The 17,675-nt window shown below is 35.4% G+C and overlaps 3 non-coding genes and 1 pseudogene across 3 annotated transcripts; all 4 read right to left on the reverse strand.

The window, feature by feature from the left end:
• Positions 1-1,876: 1,876 nt before the first annotated feature.
• Positions 1,877-4,644, reverse strand: LOC138914736 (large subunit ribosomal RNA; annotated as a pseudogene).
• Positions 4,645-5,042: 398 nt separating this feature from the next.
• LOC138914738 (5.8S ribosomal RNA) lies at positions 5,043-5,221 on the reverse strand. Its single transcript, XR_011420548.1, has one exon. It is a non-coding gene; the product is annotated as a 5.8S ribosomal RNA (ribosomal RNA).
• A 623-nt stretch (positions 5,222-5,844) lies between these two features.
• Positions 5,845-7,839, reverse strand: LOC138914728 (small subunit ribosomal RNA). The gene has a single exon (XR_011420540.1). It is a non-coding gene; the product is annotated as a small subunit ribosomal RNA (ribosomal RNA).
• Positions 7,840-13,370: 5,531 nt separating this feature from the next.
• LOC138914733 (large subunit ribosomal RNA) lies at positions 13,371-17,327 on the reverse strand. Its single transcript, XR_011420545.1, has one exon. It is a non-coding gene; the product is annotated as a large subunit ribosomal RNA (ribosomal RNA).
• Between the last annotated feature and the right edge of the window lie 348 nt (positions 17,328-17,675).

Genomic DNA, 17,675 nt, shown 5'->3' on the forward strand with positions numbered 1-17,675 from the left:
AGGGAGTCCAGTCATTCTTCCAGCTGTGTCCACGTAGGGCTCCTGGACTAGTGCGAACAGGTGGCCAGCATCTCTCACCTGCTTGGCAAGCTCGATGAAAGCGCAACGGCCTTTGCCACAATTTGCTTGGATGAAGCTGAACATATTAATGTCTAGCTTGCACCCTTGCTATCACCGCGCCGTATATCGGGCAACCTCCCGAGAGCATATAATGTCCTGAGGGAAGCCCTTTATGCCGGCAGTTACGGCAATCCACCGGGTTACAACATTGTACCGCTTTGTGGCCATCCTGTCCGCACTGACGGCAGACCTGCTTCGTATACCTGCAGTTGTCAATCTTGTGGTCGAATCCCAGGCAATTATGGCACGCGTAGGTGCGCACTTGCCGCCGACAGCGATAAGAGAACCACTTGATGTAAACTCTGCCACCATCTAGAAGGCTCAGCGCCTGGTCGTCCACTTCCAGTGTCACGTTAATTGTGGCACCGTTGGCAGTAGACCAGGGCTTTGTGGTCAAAACCACCGCTTTCTGAAACTGCTTCATCGACCAATCCTCAAAGTTTTTCTCTTTGAGTTCCAGCATAAATTCCTCGTGTCCTATGGTGGTGTCAACGTCTTGCACAATCACCCGAGGTTTTATAATCGGATTCCTCGACACCTTAAGGCCCACCTCAGCGAACTTTGCAGATGCGACAACTTTGGTCATTTCTGCTCGAGATGGCGTGCGAATAATAGCACCGCCTCTCTTCAGCTCACGCACCTCATGAACCCTAACGCCCAGGGCGGGCGCAACCTCCTTGCGGATTTTGTCCGCAATCTGCCTTCCCGAGAGGGTGGGATCGTCGCCGGCAACGACCGCTGACCACGTTTCGCGAATGTTCACGCTCCGTGGTGCGGCTACGGGGGGAGCAGGTTGGCCAACAAGATGCGCGCCTCTTGCAGCAGTAGTTGCATAGGAGGCAGCCGAGACGACCGGTGTTGGCGTTGGTTGTCTGCTTGCACGATCCTCGAGGACTCCAATGTGAATCATCATAGCACTGATAATCTCCTCATACCTGTTGAAATTATTCTGGATTTTTCCAGCCAGTTTTGAGCTGGTCGTCGAGGCAACCAATACTTTCGCGAACGAGGTCCGGATGTCCGCCAATTCTCGTGCTATGGCACCGCTTCCCATCTTTACCTTCTCCATGATGGAGACTACCGGAATATCTGGGGTAACAATGGGTGCAGTATCTGGGGCGTCAATAGTCGCAGCGGCGTTTTCAGCGGCGTTCAGAGCAGCATTCACAGGGTCAGCTGAACTTGCGGCAATCGCAGCAGCACTCGGCATCTCCATCCATAATGGCTCATTTTCTTCATCTAAAGACACTGGCGTGTCCTTTGTCCCACCAATAGCTGGAACCTTTGCCCGTGATGCATCTCTCGGCGGCCCCATACTGCGTTTTCCCCTAGCGCGCACGGTCCTTCCACGGGCTGAACTGCGGCTGCTCCCATGTTCACTCCCAGACTCGCTAACATCCATATTGGATGGAACCCCGACTCTATTTTGCTGATCTGGTATCCCAATCAGCTGATTTGCTGAAATTCCAATGCTCGAACCACTTATCAAAGTCACACACCTTTGTCCAATTTCCGTACCAAATATATGACAAATAGCAAAGTCACAATTACCTTTCAGACAACTGTCAAATAAAATATGCCTAAATGAGGCAAATATGAAAACAAAATTCACAAAATGAAAAACGCGAAATATCACTCAACCGCACAGTTTTTCATGCAGAAAAAACCGAAAACGTTTTCACAGGCAATAAACACGAATTTTGGTGCTAGTTTCAGCTATGTAGCTAACCGGGGACTGTTGTTTTTGAATTAACTAACGGAGCGCACGAAAACACACGTCTGCTCACTCGAGCAATCCAAAATCGACTGTGAGTAGATAGGGACAGTAGGAATCTCGTTAATCCATTCATGCGCGTCACTAATTAGATGACGAGGCATTTGGCTACCTTAAGAGAGTCATAGTTACTCCCGCCGTTGACCCGCGCTTACTTGAATTTCTTCACTTTGACATTCAGAGCACTGGGCAGAAATCACATTGTGTCAACACCCGCTAGGGCCATCACAATGCTTTGTTTTAATTAGACAGTCGGATTCCCCAAGTCCGTGCCAGTTCTGAATTGATTGTTAATTGATAATCGTTATAATTAATAAGAACTAATTGGTTTGACCCAATTAGTATTCTTAAAAATTTTAGCAAGAAAGTTCCACAATTGGCTACGTAACTAACTATCCGGGGAACAAGTAACTAACATAAATGCTAGAAACTCTATTTACCCAGAACGAGCACATAAACCATGTTATTGTTTCCCAATCAAGCCCGACTATCTCAATCTTCAGAGCCAATCCTTATCCCGAAGTTACGGATCTAATTTGCCGACTTCCCTTACCTACATTATTCTATCGACTAGAGACTCTTCACCTTGGAGACCAGCTGCGGATATTGGTACGGCCTGTTGAGAAGTTTGCGTGTCCCCACCATAAATTTTCAAGGTCCGAGGAGAAAATATCGACACAACAGTATATGTCATGCTCTTCTAGCCCATCTACCATATCTCTCTGCGAAAGACTTCCATGGTAGTACGGCTATAAAACAGAAAAGAAAACTCTTCCGATATCTCTCGACGGCTTCTTTATGGTCGTTCCTGTTGCCAGGATGAGCACGAGGCCCATATTTAATAACAAACGGATACTCAACAGGTTACGGAATTGGAACCGTATTCCCTTTCGTTCAAAATTATTCAAGTATATTATATTAGCTTGATTTGTATATATTGCGTTTTTGGTTTTACTTGAAAATTTTCGGCTTTCGCCTTGAACTTAGGACCGACTAACTCGTGATCAACCACTGTTCACACGAAACCCTTCTCCACTTCAGTCCTCCAAGGTCTCATTCGATTATTTGCTACTACCACCAAGATCTGTACCAATGGCAGCTCCATGCAGGCTTACGCCAAACACTTCTACGCATACCATTGTACCTTCCTACTCACTAAAGTTTCAAAATTTATATCACAAGTAATATAAATCATCTACTTTAGCGGTAATGTATAGGTATACAACTTAAGCGCCATCCATTTTAAGGGCTAGTTGCTTCGGCAGGTGAGTTGTTACACACTCCTTAGCGGATTTCGACTTCCATGATCACCGTCCTGCTGTTTTAAGCAACCAACGCCTTTCATGGTATCTGCATGAGTTGTTAATTTGGGCACCGTAACATTACGTTTGGTTCATCCCACAGCGCCAGTTCTGCTTACCAAAAGTGGCCCACTGGGCACATTATATCATAACCTTAAACTTCATATCAAGAAAGTTAAGGTTCTTACCCATTTAAAGTTTGAGAATAGGTTAAGATCGTTTCGACCCTAAGGCCTCTAATCATTCGCTTTACCAGATAAGATTATTTTATATAATATTAAAATGCACCAGCTATCCTGAGGGAAACTTCGGAAGGAACCAGCTACTAGATGGTTCGATTGGTCTTTCGCCCCTATACTCAATTCTGACAATCGATTTGCACGTCAGAACTGTTTCGGTCTTCCATCAGGGTTTCCCCTGACTTCAACCTGATCAAGTATAGTTCACCATCTTTCGGGTCACAGCATATATGCTCAAGGTACGTTCCAGTTAGAGGCATAAATAATATAAATATCATTATACATAACTATATAGAACGCCCCGGGATTGTGTTAATTAGCTATAAATAGTTAAAAAACTAATCCCATTATTAGTCAAGTTAATTACGCTATTAGGTTTATATCCCAATAACTTGCACATATGTTAGACTCCTTGGTCCGTGTTTCAAGACGGGTCCCGAAGGTATCCTGAATCTTTCGCATTGTTAATCCTACAAGTGCATATAATAAACACAAAAATCAATGATAATCATGCCATTATATAATTCCGAAAAATTAACGCACTGTATTCATATAAATCTATCAGCACTTTATCAAATTAATAACATTTATTCTGTGTTAAAATGCAAGCAATTTAATTTGAATAAACTATAAGTTATATTTTATGATAAATTTGGTATGCTAATAGATTACAATGTCCTTATATGGAAAAAATGCACACTATTATCATAATATTGTTTAAATATTACAATTTTAATGATGAATTTTCCATAACGGATATTCAGGTTCATCGGGCTTAACCTCTAAGCAGTTTCACGTACTGTTTAACTCTCTATTCAGAGTTCTTTTCAACTTTCCCTCACGGTACTTGTTTACTATCGGTCTCATGGTTATATTTAGTTTTAGATGGAGTTTACCACCCACTTAGTGCTGCACTATCAAGCAACACGACTCTTTGGAAACATCATCTAGTAATCATTAACGTTATACGGGCCTGGCACCCTCTATGGGTAAATGGCCTCATTTAAGAAGGACTTAAATCGTTAATTTCTCATACTAGAATATTGACGCTCCATACACTGCATCTCACATTTGCCATATAGACAAAGTGACTTAGTGCTGAACTGATTTCTTTTCGCTCGCCGCTACTAAGAAAATCCTTGTTAGTTTCTTTTCCTCCCCTAATTAATATGCTTAAATTCAGGGGGTAGTCCCATATGAGTTGAGGTTGTATATAACTTTTATTTGCAATTAATTCTTTATATATAATGATAAAACATTTTATTAAATTCGTTTAAAGCTGACGTATATATATATTAATGGCATTTATTTGTAACGAATTAACGAAGAATAATAATATTGTCAACGTTTTTCATATTTCAAATCATTAATAAGAGACAATTCTAGATAATATTTTATGCTAGACATTTCTCAGTATTATTTGATTGAAAAAGAAAATATTCCTCTTCGTTTTTCTCAAAGTTTAATTACTATTGTGAGATAATGTTTTTCATATATTTGTTAATATTATGAATAAAATAATTAAATTATTTTTATCCAATAATATACCATATGCTTATAAAATTTTATTATAAAATTTGTATAAACAACTTAATTAGCATAGTCTTACAACCCTCAACCATATGTAGTCCAAGCAGCACTATAAAATTAATTAAAGTACATAACAGCATGGACTGCGATATGCGTTCAAAATGTCGATGTTCATGTGTCCTGCAGTTCACACGATGACGCACAGTTTGCTGCGTTCTTCATCGACCCATGAGCCGAGTGATCCACCGCTTAGAGTTTTATAATATTGGTTTTAAATTTGGTCAAATATGTTTTTATTGAAAGAAATTAAAAATACACCATTTTACTGGCATATATCAATTCCTTCAATAAATGTATTTATATACCTAAAATAAATGCTGCGAAATGTCTTAGTTTTATATAAACAATATATATCAAAGTATTATTTGTAATGGCATTTGTTTGTTAATATATATTGATAATTTTATATAAAACATTAACCTGAAACCAGGTACAACATTGTATATTTTAGGTTGTTGCATTATCCAATGTATGATCATCATCAAATTAGTTGGCCAATACATCTCGCAACGCGTGTATATTATGGTCCATATACACACAAAAGTTTATAATAAATATATAAAATATATTTTATTATATTAATAATTCGATTTGCTTGTTCGAATTTTATGTTTGTTTCTATTTAATTTATTTGTAATAATATTATATTATTACAATATTTCGATTTGCTTGTTCGAAAGTTATTTGATCTTTTACTTTTAAGATCATATTTTTGGTATAATTATGATTATAATTATTATGTATATATATATATATATTGGTAATTTGTATTAAATTTGTATTAACAAATTTTTTTATTAACGGTAAGGATATTATACAATAATGATCCTTCCGCAGGTTCACCTACGGAAACCTTGTTACGACTTTTACTTCCTCTAAATAATCAAGTTCGGTCAACTTTTGCGAAACAACCGTAACACACAAGGCGTCACAGTGATCACGTCCGGAGACCTCACTAAATAATTCAATCGGTAGTAGCGACGGGCGGTGTGTACAAAGGGCAGGGACGTAATCAATGCGAGTTAATGACTCACACTTACTGGGAATTCCAAGTTCATGTGAACAGTTTCAGTTCACAATCCCAAGCATGAAAGTGGTTCAGCGGTTTACCCGGACCTCTCGGTCTAGGAAATACACGTTGATACTTTCATTGTAGCGCGCGTGCAGCCCAGGACATCTAAGGGCATCACAGACCTGTTATTGCTCAATCTCATTATTGCTAGACGCAATTTGTCCATTTAAGAAGCTAGTGTCCTTATAATGGGACAAACCAACAGGTACGGCTCCACTTATATAAACACATTCAAACACAATAAACATTTTACTGCCACCATGAATGAAGGCTATATAAGCTTCAACACCATAATCCTGAAGATATCTATTTAATATATTTGAGTCTCGTTCGTTATCGGAATTAACCAGACAAATCACTCCACGAACTAAGAACGGCCATGCACCACCACCCATAGATTCGAGAAAGAGCTATCAATCTGTCTTACACACTTATGTTCGGACCTGGTAAGTTTTCCCGTGTTGAGTCAAATTAAGCCGCAGGCTCCACTCCTGGTGGTGCCCTTCCGTCAATTCCTTTAAGTTTCAGCTTTGCAACCATACTTCCCCCGGAGCCCAAAAGCTTTGGTTTCCCGGGAAGCGACTGAGAGAGCCATAAAAGTAGCTACACCCAATTGCTAGCTGGCATCGTTTATGGTTAGAACTAGGGCGGTATCTGATCGCCTTCGAACCTCTAACTTTCGTTCTTGATTAATGAAAACATCTTTGGCAAATGCTTTCGCTTAAGTTAGTCTTACGACGGTCCAAGAATTTCACCTCTCGCGTCGTAATACTAATGCCCCCAAACTGCTTCTATTAATCATTACCTCTTGATCTGAAAACCAATGAAAGCAGAACAGAGGTCTTATTTCATTATCCCATGCACAGAATATTCAGGCATTTGAAGCCTGCTTTAAGCACTCTAATTTGTTCAAAGTAATTGTACCGGCCCACAATAACACTCGTTTAAGAGCACTAATGCAGGTTTTTAAATAGGAGGAACATATGAAAAAATACAAGTATTTAAACACATATAAGAACTCCACCGGTAATACGCTTACATACATAAAGGTATAGTACTAACCACAATTGTAAGTTGTACTACCCGTATGAAGCACAAGTTCAACTACGAACGTTTTAACCGCAACAACTTTAATATACGCTATTGGAGCTGGAATTACCGCGGCTGCTGGCACCAGACTTGCCCTCCAATTGGTCCTTGTTAAAGGATTTAAAGTGTACTCATTCCAATTACAGGGCCTCGGATATGAGTCCTGTATTGTTATTTTTCGTCACTACCTCCCCGAGCTGGGAGTGGGTAATTTACGCGCCTGCTGCCTTCCTTAGATGTGGTAGCCGTTTCTCAGGCTCCCTCTCCGGAATCGAACCCTGATTCCCCGTTACCCGTTGCAACCATGGTAGTCCTAGATACTACCATCAAAAGTTGATAGGGCAGACATTTGAAAGATCTGTCGTCGGTACAAGACCATACGATCTGCATGTTATCTAGAGTTCAACCAATATAACGATCTTGCGATCGCTTGGTTTTAGCCTAATAAAAGCACATGTCCCATAAGGTTCATGTTTTAATTGCATGTATTAGCTCTAGAATTACCACAGTTATCCAAGTAACTGTTAACGATCTAAGGAACCATAACTGATATAATGAGCCTTTTGCGGTTTCACTTTTAATTCGTGTGTACTTAGACATGCATGGCTTAATCTTTGAGACAAGCATATAACTACTGGCAGGATCAACCAGAATAATGTTTTCGTTCATATTTCATTCATATTTTTTGAATAGAAATTAGTAATATAAATATAATAGATTTTATTTCCATTTTATATGTTCGGTTTTTCTTAAATATTGATTTTAATTCAATATTTTTTTTTTGCTTTGTGAAATAATTCTATTTTAATTCGAATACGGCCATTTTTATATGGCATTCGTATACGTTCTTTAATTTTTACTTGTTTCGCCACTAATATAACAAGTTTATAATTGATGTTAAAGAAAAAGTACAACTTTTTTATAACACAATTTTCAATATATATTGTTCTTTCTATAAGTTTTTATTATATTATATATACATATTTCATTCTAAAATATCATTTTTGTTCAACATACATAATTATTGTATCCACACATGTACAATTTTTGTTTAACCAATATAAATATTGAGTTAAATCATTTGCATTTTGATGATAAATTTAAAATTTATCTTTTCCATATAACTCTCTGGTAATATATGATATAAAACCGAGCGCATATGAAATTATTTTGATCACTAATATTGCAATTATATTTTATTATAATGCTTTTTGTAAACACATTGTACCGGCAAGCGATACTCTGTGCCCAAACGACAGGGGATATAATAATTTAATATAAATTATCATATATACCTGCCACCAAAGATTAACGATAAAAGTCGGAAACAATTTGTTATTCTATATATAATAGAAACTTGACCTCTGTTTCACCTTATTATCATGGGTTTATAATATTAACCGCGTAGCCAAGTCTTAATTTCATTTAAGAAACAAATTTATACGGATAATATTTTGATTTTAATATATGTTGTTCTATTGATAACAAAAGTATATATTATAATATATTTTGTTCAATAGTAGATGGACTACTTACTGTACCATCCTTATTTTTTATTATTATTGATATACATTATATTGACAACAGCATATGATATTCATATGGTTTGTTCAATAATTAATTGGTGGACAACCACTGACCATCCTATAGTAGTTTTTGGCCACGACGTCTAAATATCGAAATTATTTAATTCCGTTTGCCACCCATACGATAGATATTAACTATCTATAATAATAATGTGTACGCATAAAATATTATATGTATATATATAGACCAACAGACAAGCACTTCACCCTATAGTAGTTTTTGGCCACGACGTCTATATATCGGGCATATTTAATTCTCTTTGCCACCCAACCAAAGATATTCACTTTTTTATATAAAGTATTATTTGATCATATTAATATAACCAATTATTTCTGCCATATTCATATAATTTCTTTATGAATTATTTTTTGGTCATATCCATATAATCTATATGCCGTATCCATATAATGAATACGGCATATCCATACAACTAGCCATATTTGTATGTCAATGTATATTTTATTATACATTTTTTTTCTTTATACATATAATATGGTATTTCCATATCGCTATAATTGAATTATATGTATAAGATATCATTTATATATAGCATTGCCAAAATAATATGATAAACATAAATTTTGAACAATACGGCCGGTCGGCGAGCACTGCCTCCCTATATATGTTTTTGGCCACGACGTCTAAATATTGGGTATTTTTCGTACTGCGGCCCCGGTGTATGTAAATTGGGCATATTTCGTACTGATGCCAACATATCTATATGACTCATTATTTTCTTCCATATCAATATAACTTCTTTTATTTCCATATTCAAGTAATTTCTTTATTTGCCATATCAATATAAAATATTTTTTGGTCATATTTATATAATCTATATGCCGTATCCATATAATGAATACGGCATATCCATACAACTAGCCATATTTGTATGTCAATGTATATTTTATTATACATTTTTTTTCTTTATACATATAATATGGTATTTCCATATCGCTATAATTGAATTATATGTATAAGATATCATTTATATATAGCATTGCCAAAATAATATGATAAACATAAATTTTGAACAATACGGCCGGTCGGCGAGCACTGCCTCCCTATATATGTTTTTGGCCACGACGTCTAAATATTGGGTATTTTTCGTACTGCGGCCCCGGTGTATGTAAATTGGGCATATTTCGTACTGATGCCAACATATCTATATGACTCATTATTTTCTTCCATATCAATATAACTTCTTTTATTTCCATATTCAAGTAATTTCTTTATTTGCCATATCAATATAAAATATTTTTTGGTCATATTTATATAATCTATATGCCGTATCCATATAATGAATACGGCATATCCATACAACTAGCCATATTTGTATGTCAATGTATATTTTATTATACATTTTTTTTCTTTATACATATAATATGGTATTTCCATATCGCTATAATTGAATTATATGTATAAGATATCATTTATATATAGCATTGCCAAAATAATATGATAAACATAAATTTTGAACAATACGGCCGGTCGGCGAGCACTGCCTCCCTATATATGTTTTTGGCCACGACGTCTAAATATTGGGTATTTTTCGTACTGCGGCCCCGGTGTATGTAAATTGGGCATATTTCGTACTGATGCCAACATATCTATATGACTCATTATTTTCTTCCATATCAATATAACTTCTTTTATTTCCATATTCAAGTAATTTCTTTATTTGCCATATCAATATAAAATATTTTTTGGTCATATTTATATAATCTATATGCCGTATCCATATAATGAATACGGCATATCCATACAACTAGCCATATTTGTATGTCAATGTATATTTTATTATACATTTTTTTTCTTTATACATATAATATGGTATTTCCATATCGCTATAATTGAATTATATGTATAAGATATCATTTATATATAGCATTGCCAAAATAATATGATAAACATAAATTTTGAACAATACGGCCGGTCGGCGAGCACTGCCTCCCTATATATGTTTTTGGCCACGACGTCTAAATATTGGGTATTTTTCGTACTGCGGCCCCGGTGTATGTAAATTGGGCATATTTCGTACTGATGCCAACATATCTATATGACTCATTATTTTCTTCCATATCAATATAACTTCTTTTATTTCCATATTCAAGTAATTTCTTTATTTGCCATATCAATATAAAATATTTTTTGGTCATATTTATATAATCTATATGCCGTATCCATATAATGAATACGGCATATCCATACAACTAGCCATATTTGTATGTCAATGTATATTTTATTATACATTTTTTTTCTTTATACATATAATATGGTATTTCCATATCGCTATAATTGAATTATATGTATAAGATATCATTTATATATAGCATTGCCAAAATAATATGAAAAACATAAATTTTGAACAATACAACCGGTCGGCGAGCACTGCCTCCCTATATATGTTTTTGGCCACGACGTCTAAATATTGGGTATTTATCGTACTGCGGCTCCGGTGTATGTAAATTGGGCATATTTCGTACTGATGCCACCATATCCATATAACTTATTTTTTGTTCTATATCTATATAATTAATTTTTTTCCATACCTATAACTATTAAACTAATTTTTTTCCATATCCATACTTGAACTTATTATTTTTCCCATATCCATATAACTCGTTTTTTCCATATCCACACTAGAATTTAGTATTTATCCCATATCCATATAAATCATTATTTACCATATCAATATAAATAATATTTTTCCATATTCATACTAGAACTTATTATTTCTTTAATATTCATATAACTCAATATTTTTTCATATCCATACTAGAACTTATTCTTTTTCCCATATCCATACTAGAACTTATAAATTTTCCCATATTCATATAACTAATTTTTTTCATATCCATACTAGAACATTATATTTTTGCCATATCTATATAACTCATTTTATTCCATATCCATACTAGAACTTATTATTTCTTTAATATCCATATAACTTAATATTTTTCCATATCCATACCAGAACTTTTTATTTTTCCCATATCCATAGAACTAATTTTTTTCATATCCATACTAGAACCTAATTTTCTTCCTATATCCATATAACTTATTATTTACTATTACAATATAATTAATTTTTTCCATATCCATACTAGAGCTTATTATCTCTTCAATATCCATAAAACTCAATATTTTTTCATATCCATACTAGAACTGATTATTTTTCCCATATCCATACTAGAACTCAGTATTCTTCCCATATCCATACTACAACTTAGTATTTTTCCCATATGCATATAACTCATTATTTAGCATATCAATATAACTAATTTTTTTCCATATCCATACTAGAACTTATTATTTCTTTAATATCCATATAACTCAATATTTTTTTATATCCATACTAGAACTTATTATTTTTCCCATATCCATACTAGAACTTATAAATTTTCCCATATTCATATAACTAATTTTTTTCATATCCATACTAGAACATTAAATTTTTTGCCATATCTATATAACTCATTTTATTCCATATCCATACTAGAACTTATTATTTCTTTAATATCCATATAACTCAATATTTTTTCATATCCATACTAGAACTTATCATTTTTCCCATATTCATATAACTCATTTTTCCATATCCATACTAGAACTCTGTATTCTTTTCCATATCCATATAACTCATTTTTTTTTCATATCCATACTAGAACTTATTATTTTTCCCATATCCACATAACTCATTTTTTTCATATCCATACTAGAACTTGTTATTTTTCCCATATCCATATAACTCATTTTTTTTCATATCCATACTAGAACTTAATATTATTTTCATATCCATATAACTCATGTTTGGACTTGGAATATTTTTATACACGTCACTAATAGGATGACGATTCAGTTGGCTACCTTAAGAGGTACATATACTTGCATATGTCTCTTACTTGTATGTTCGGACTTAGAATATTTTTATACACGTCACTAATAGGATGACGATTCAGTTGGCTACCTTAAGAGGTACATATACTTGCATATGTCTCTTACTTGTATGTTCGGACTTAGAATATTTTTATACACGTCACTAATAGGATGACGATTCAGTTGGCTACCTTAAGAGGTACATATACTTGCATATGTCTCTTATTTGCATGTTCGGACTTAGAATATTTTTATACGCGTCACTAATAGGATGACGATTCAGTTGGCTACCTTAAGAGGTACATATACTTGCATATGTCTCTTACTTGTATGTTCGGACTTAGAATATTTTTATACACGTCACTAATAGGATGACGATTCAGTTGGCTACCTTAAGAGGTACATATACTTGCATATGTCTCTTACTTGTATGTTCGGACTTAGAATATTTGTATACACGTCACTAATAGGATGACGATTCAGTTGGCTACCTTAAGAAGTACATATACTTGCATATGTCTCTTATTTGCATGTTCGGACTTAGAATATTTTTATACGCGTCACTAATAGGATGACGATACATATGGCTACCATTGTTAAATATATTTAAATAAAATTTATTTAAATATAATTATTATTTTATATATATATATTTTATATATATATATATTCTGACTTAAAAAAGCCAAACAAAATAAACACAATTAAATTTATGTTTATTATCGAATCATCAAGCAAAGGATAAGCTTCAGTGGATCGCAGTATGGCAGCTGCTCAACCACTTACAACACCTTGCCTGTTACAAAAGTCGTTTACAATTGATTCTAGGCTTTGTCATTGTATTAAATAATGCTTTTATATGTAACTAGCGCGGCATCAGGTGATCGAAGATCCTCCCAATTTACTATGTTACAAATTACATTGGCATCACATCCATTGTCGTTTATAAAGTAAATTATAAACTTTAAATGGTTTAGAAGCCATACAATGCAAATTGCCCCTTATTTATCATTGCAGTCCAGCACGGATACGACCTTAGAGGCGTTCAGGCATAATCCAACGGACGTAGCGTCATACCACTGTTCGCTCGAACAAGTATTGTGCCATTGGTCCGTACCTGCGGTTCCTCTCGTACTACGCAGGAATGCTGTCGCAACAACGTTTTGTCATTAGTAGGGTAAAACTAACCTGTCTCACGACGGTCTAAACCCAGCTCACGTTCCCTTGCATGGGTGAACAATCCAACGCTTGGTGAATTTTGCTTCACAATGATAGGAAGAGCCGACATCGAAGGATCAAAAAGCGACGTCGCTATGAACGCTTGGCCGCCACAAGCCAGTTATCCCTATGGTAACTTTTCTGACACCTCTTGTTAAAAACTCTTTAAACCAAAAGGATCGATAGGCCGAGCTTTTGCTGTCCCTGTGTGTACTGAACACCGAGATCAAGTCAGCATTTGCCCTTTTGCTCTATGTGTGGTTTCTGTCCGCACTGAGCTGGCCTTGGGACACCTCCGTTATTATTTGAGAGATGTACCGCCCCAGTCAAACTCCCTACCTGGCAATGTCCTTGAATTGGATCATACCTGAGTAATTGGAGTTATACCAAATTTTCAAATCAAAAATACATAAATGCACCGTTTTATTAAAGAATTTGTTTGCGATTATATAACAAACTCGTGATACTTTGATCAAGAAGCTTGCATCAAAACCCAATACCATAAGATATAATAAATATATCCGTATAATGGCTAGGAAATGATACACGTTCCATTTAATCAAGTAAGTAAGGAAACAATAAGAGTAGTGGTATTTCATTGACGATACCAAACCGAAGTCTAATATCTCCCACTTATTCTACACCTCTTATGTCTCCTTACACTGCCAGATTAGAGTCAAGCTCAAAAGGGTCTTCTTTCCCCGCTAATTATTCCAAGCCCGTTCCCTTGGCTGTGGTTTCGCTAGATAGTAGATAGGGACAGTAGGAATCTCGTTAATCCATTCATGCGCGTCACTAATTAGATGACGAGGCATTTGGCTACCTTAAGAGAGTCATAGTTACTCCCGCCGTTGACCCGCGCTTACTTGAATTTCTTCACTTTGACATTCAGAGCACTGGGCAGAAATCACATTGTGTCAACACCCGCTAGGGCCATCACAATGCTTTGTTTTAATTAGACAGTCGGATTCCCCAAGTCCGTGCCAGTTCTGAATTGATTGTTAATTGATAATCGTTATAATTAATAAGAACTAATTGGTTTGACCCAATTAGTATTCTTAAAAATTTTAGCAAGAAAGTTCCACAATTGGCTACGTAACTAACTATCCGGGGAACAAGTAACTAACATAAATGCTAGAAACTCTATTTACCCAGAACGAGCACATAAACCATGTTATTGTTTCCCAATCAAGCCCGACTATCTCAATCTTCAGAGCCAATCCTTATCCCGAAGTTACGGATCTAATTTGCCGACTTCCCTTACCTACATTATTCTATCGACTAGAGACTCTTCACCTTGGAGACCAGCTGCGGATATTGGTACGGCCTGTTGAGAAGTTTGCGTGTCCCCACCATAAATTTTCAAGGTCCGAGGAGAAAATATCGACACAACAGTATATGTCATGCTCTTCTAGCCCATCTACCATATCTCTCTGCGAAAGACTTCCATGGTAGTACGGCTATAAAACAGAAAAGAAAACTCTTCCGATATCTCTCGACGGCTTCTTTATGGTCGTTCCTGTTGCCAGGATGAGCACGAGGCCCATATTTAATAACAAACGGATACTCAACAGGTTACGGAATTGGAACCGTATTCCCTTTCGTTCAAAATTATTCAAGTATATTATATTAGCTTGATTTGTATATATTGCGTTTTTGGTTTTACTTGAAAATTTTCGGCTTTCGCCTTGAACTTAGGACCGACTAACTCGTGATCAACCACTGTTCACACGAAACCCTTCTCCACTTCAGTCCTCCAAGGTCTCATTCGATTATTTGCTACTACCACCAAGATCTGTACCAATGGCAGCTCCATGCAGGCTTACGCCAAACACTTCTACGCATACCATTGTACCTTCCTACTCACTAAAGTTTCAAAATTTATATCACAAGTAATATAAATCATCTACTTTAGCGGTAATGTATAGGTATACAACTTAAGCGCCATCCATTTTAAGGGCTAGTTGCTTCGGCAGGTGAGTTGTTACACACTCCTTAGCGGATTTCGACTTCCATGATCACCGTCCTGCTGTTTTAAGCAACCAACGCCTTTCATGGTATCTGCATGAGTTGTTAATTTGGGCACCGTAACATTACGTTTGGTTCATCCCACAGCGCCAGTTCTGCTTACCAAAAGTGGCCCACTGGGCACATTATATCATAACCTTAAACTTCATATCAAGAAAGTTAAGGTTCTTACCCATTTAAAGTTTGAGAATAGGTTAAGATCGTTTCGACCCTAAGGCCTCTAATCATTCGCTTTACCAGATAAGATTATTTTATATAATATTAAAATGCACCAGCTATCCTGAGGGAAACTTCGGAAGGAACCAGCTACTAGATGGTTCGATTGGTCTTTCGCCCCTATACTCAATTCTGACAATCGATTTGCACGTCAGAACTGTTTCGGTCTTCCATCAGGGTTTCCCCTGACTTCAACCTGATCAAGTATAGTTCACCATCTTTCGGGTCACAGCATATATGCTCAAGGTACGTTCCAGTTAGAGGCATAAATAATATAAATATCATTATACATAACTATATAGAACGCCCCGGGATTGTGTTAATTAGCTATAAATAGTTAAAAAACTAATCCCATTATTAGTCAAGTTAATTACGCTATTAGGTTTATATCCCAATAACTTGCACATATGTTAGACTCCTTGGTCCGTGTTTCAAGACGGGTCCCGAAGGTATCCTGAATCTTTCGCATTGTTAATCCTACAAGTGCATATAATAAACACAAAAATCAATGATAATCATGCCATTATATAATTCCGAAAAATTAACGCACTGTATTCATATAAATCTATCAGCACTTTATCAAATTAATAACATTTATTCTGTGTTAAAATGCAAGCAATTTAATTTGAATAAACTATAAGTTATATTTTATGATAAATTTGGTATGCTAATAGATTACAATGTCCTTATATGGAAAAAATGCACACTATTATCATAATATTGTTTAAATATTACAATTTTAATGATGAATTTTCCATAACGGATATTCAGGTTCATCGGGCTTAACCTCTAAGCAGTTTCACGTACTGTTTAACTCTCTATTCAGAGTTCTTTTCAACTTTCCCTCACGGTACTTGTTTACTATCGGTCTCATGGTTATATTTAGTTTTAGATGGAGTTTACCACCCACTTAGTGCTGCACTATCAAGCAACACGACTCTTTGGAAACATCATCTAGTAATCATTAACGTTATACGGGCCTGGCACCCTCTATGGGTAAATGGCCTCATTTAAGAAGGACTTAAATCGTTAATTTCTCATACTAGAATATTGACGCTCCATACACTGCATCTCACATTTGCCATATAGACAAAGTGACTTAGTGCTGAACTGATTTCTTTTCGCTCGCCGCTACTAAGAAAATCCTTGTTAGTTTCTTTTCCTCCCCTAATTAATATGCTTAAATTCAGGGGGTAGTCCCATATGAGTTGAGGTTGTATATAACTTTTATTTGCAATTAATTCTTTATATATAATGATAAAACATTTTATTAAATTCGTTTAAAGCTGACGTATATATATATTAATGGCATTTATTTGTAACGAATTAACGAAGAATCATAATATTGTCAACGTTTTTCATATTTCAAATCATTAATAAGAGACAATTCTAGATAATATTTTATGCTAGACATTTCTCAGTATTATTTGATTGAAAAAGAAAATATTCCTCTTCGTTTTTCTCAAAGTTTAATTACTATTGTGAGATAATGTTTTTCATATATTTGTTAATATTATGAATAAAATAATTAAATTATTTTTATCCAATAATATACCATATGCTTA

This window comes from Drosophila takahashii, unplaced genomic scaffold (assembly GCF_030179915.1).
Source record: "Drosophila takahashii strain IR98-3 E-12201 unplaced genomic scaffold, DtakHiC1v2 scaffold_86, whole genome shotgun sequence".
Classification (NCBI taxonomy): Eukaryota; Metazoa; Arthropoda; class Insecta; order Diptera; family Drosophilidae; genus Drosophila; species Drosophila takahashii.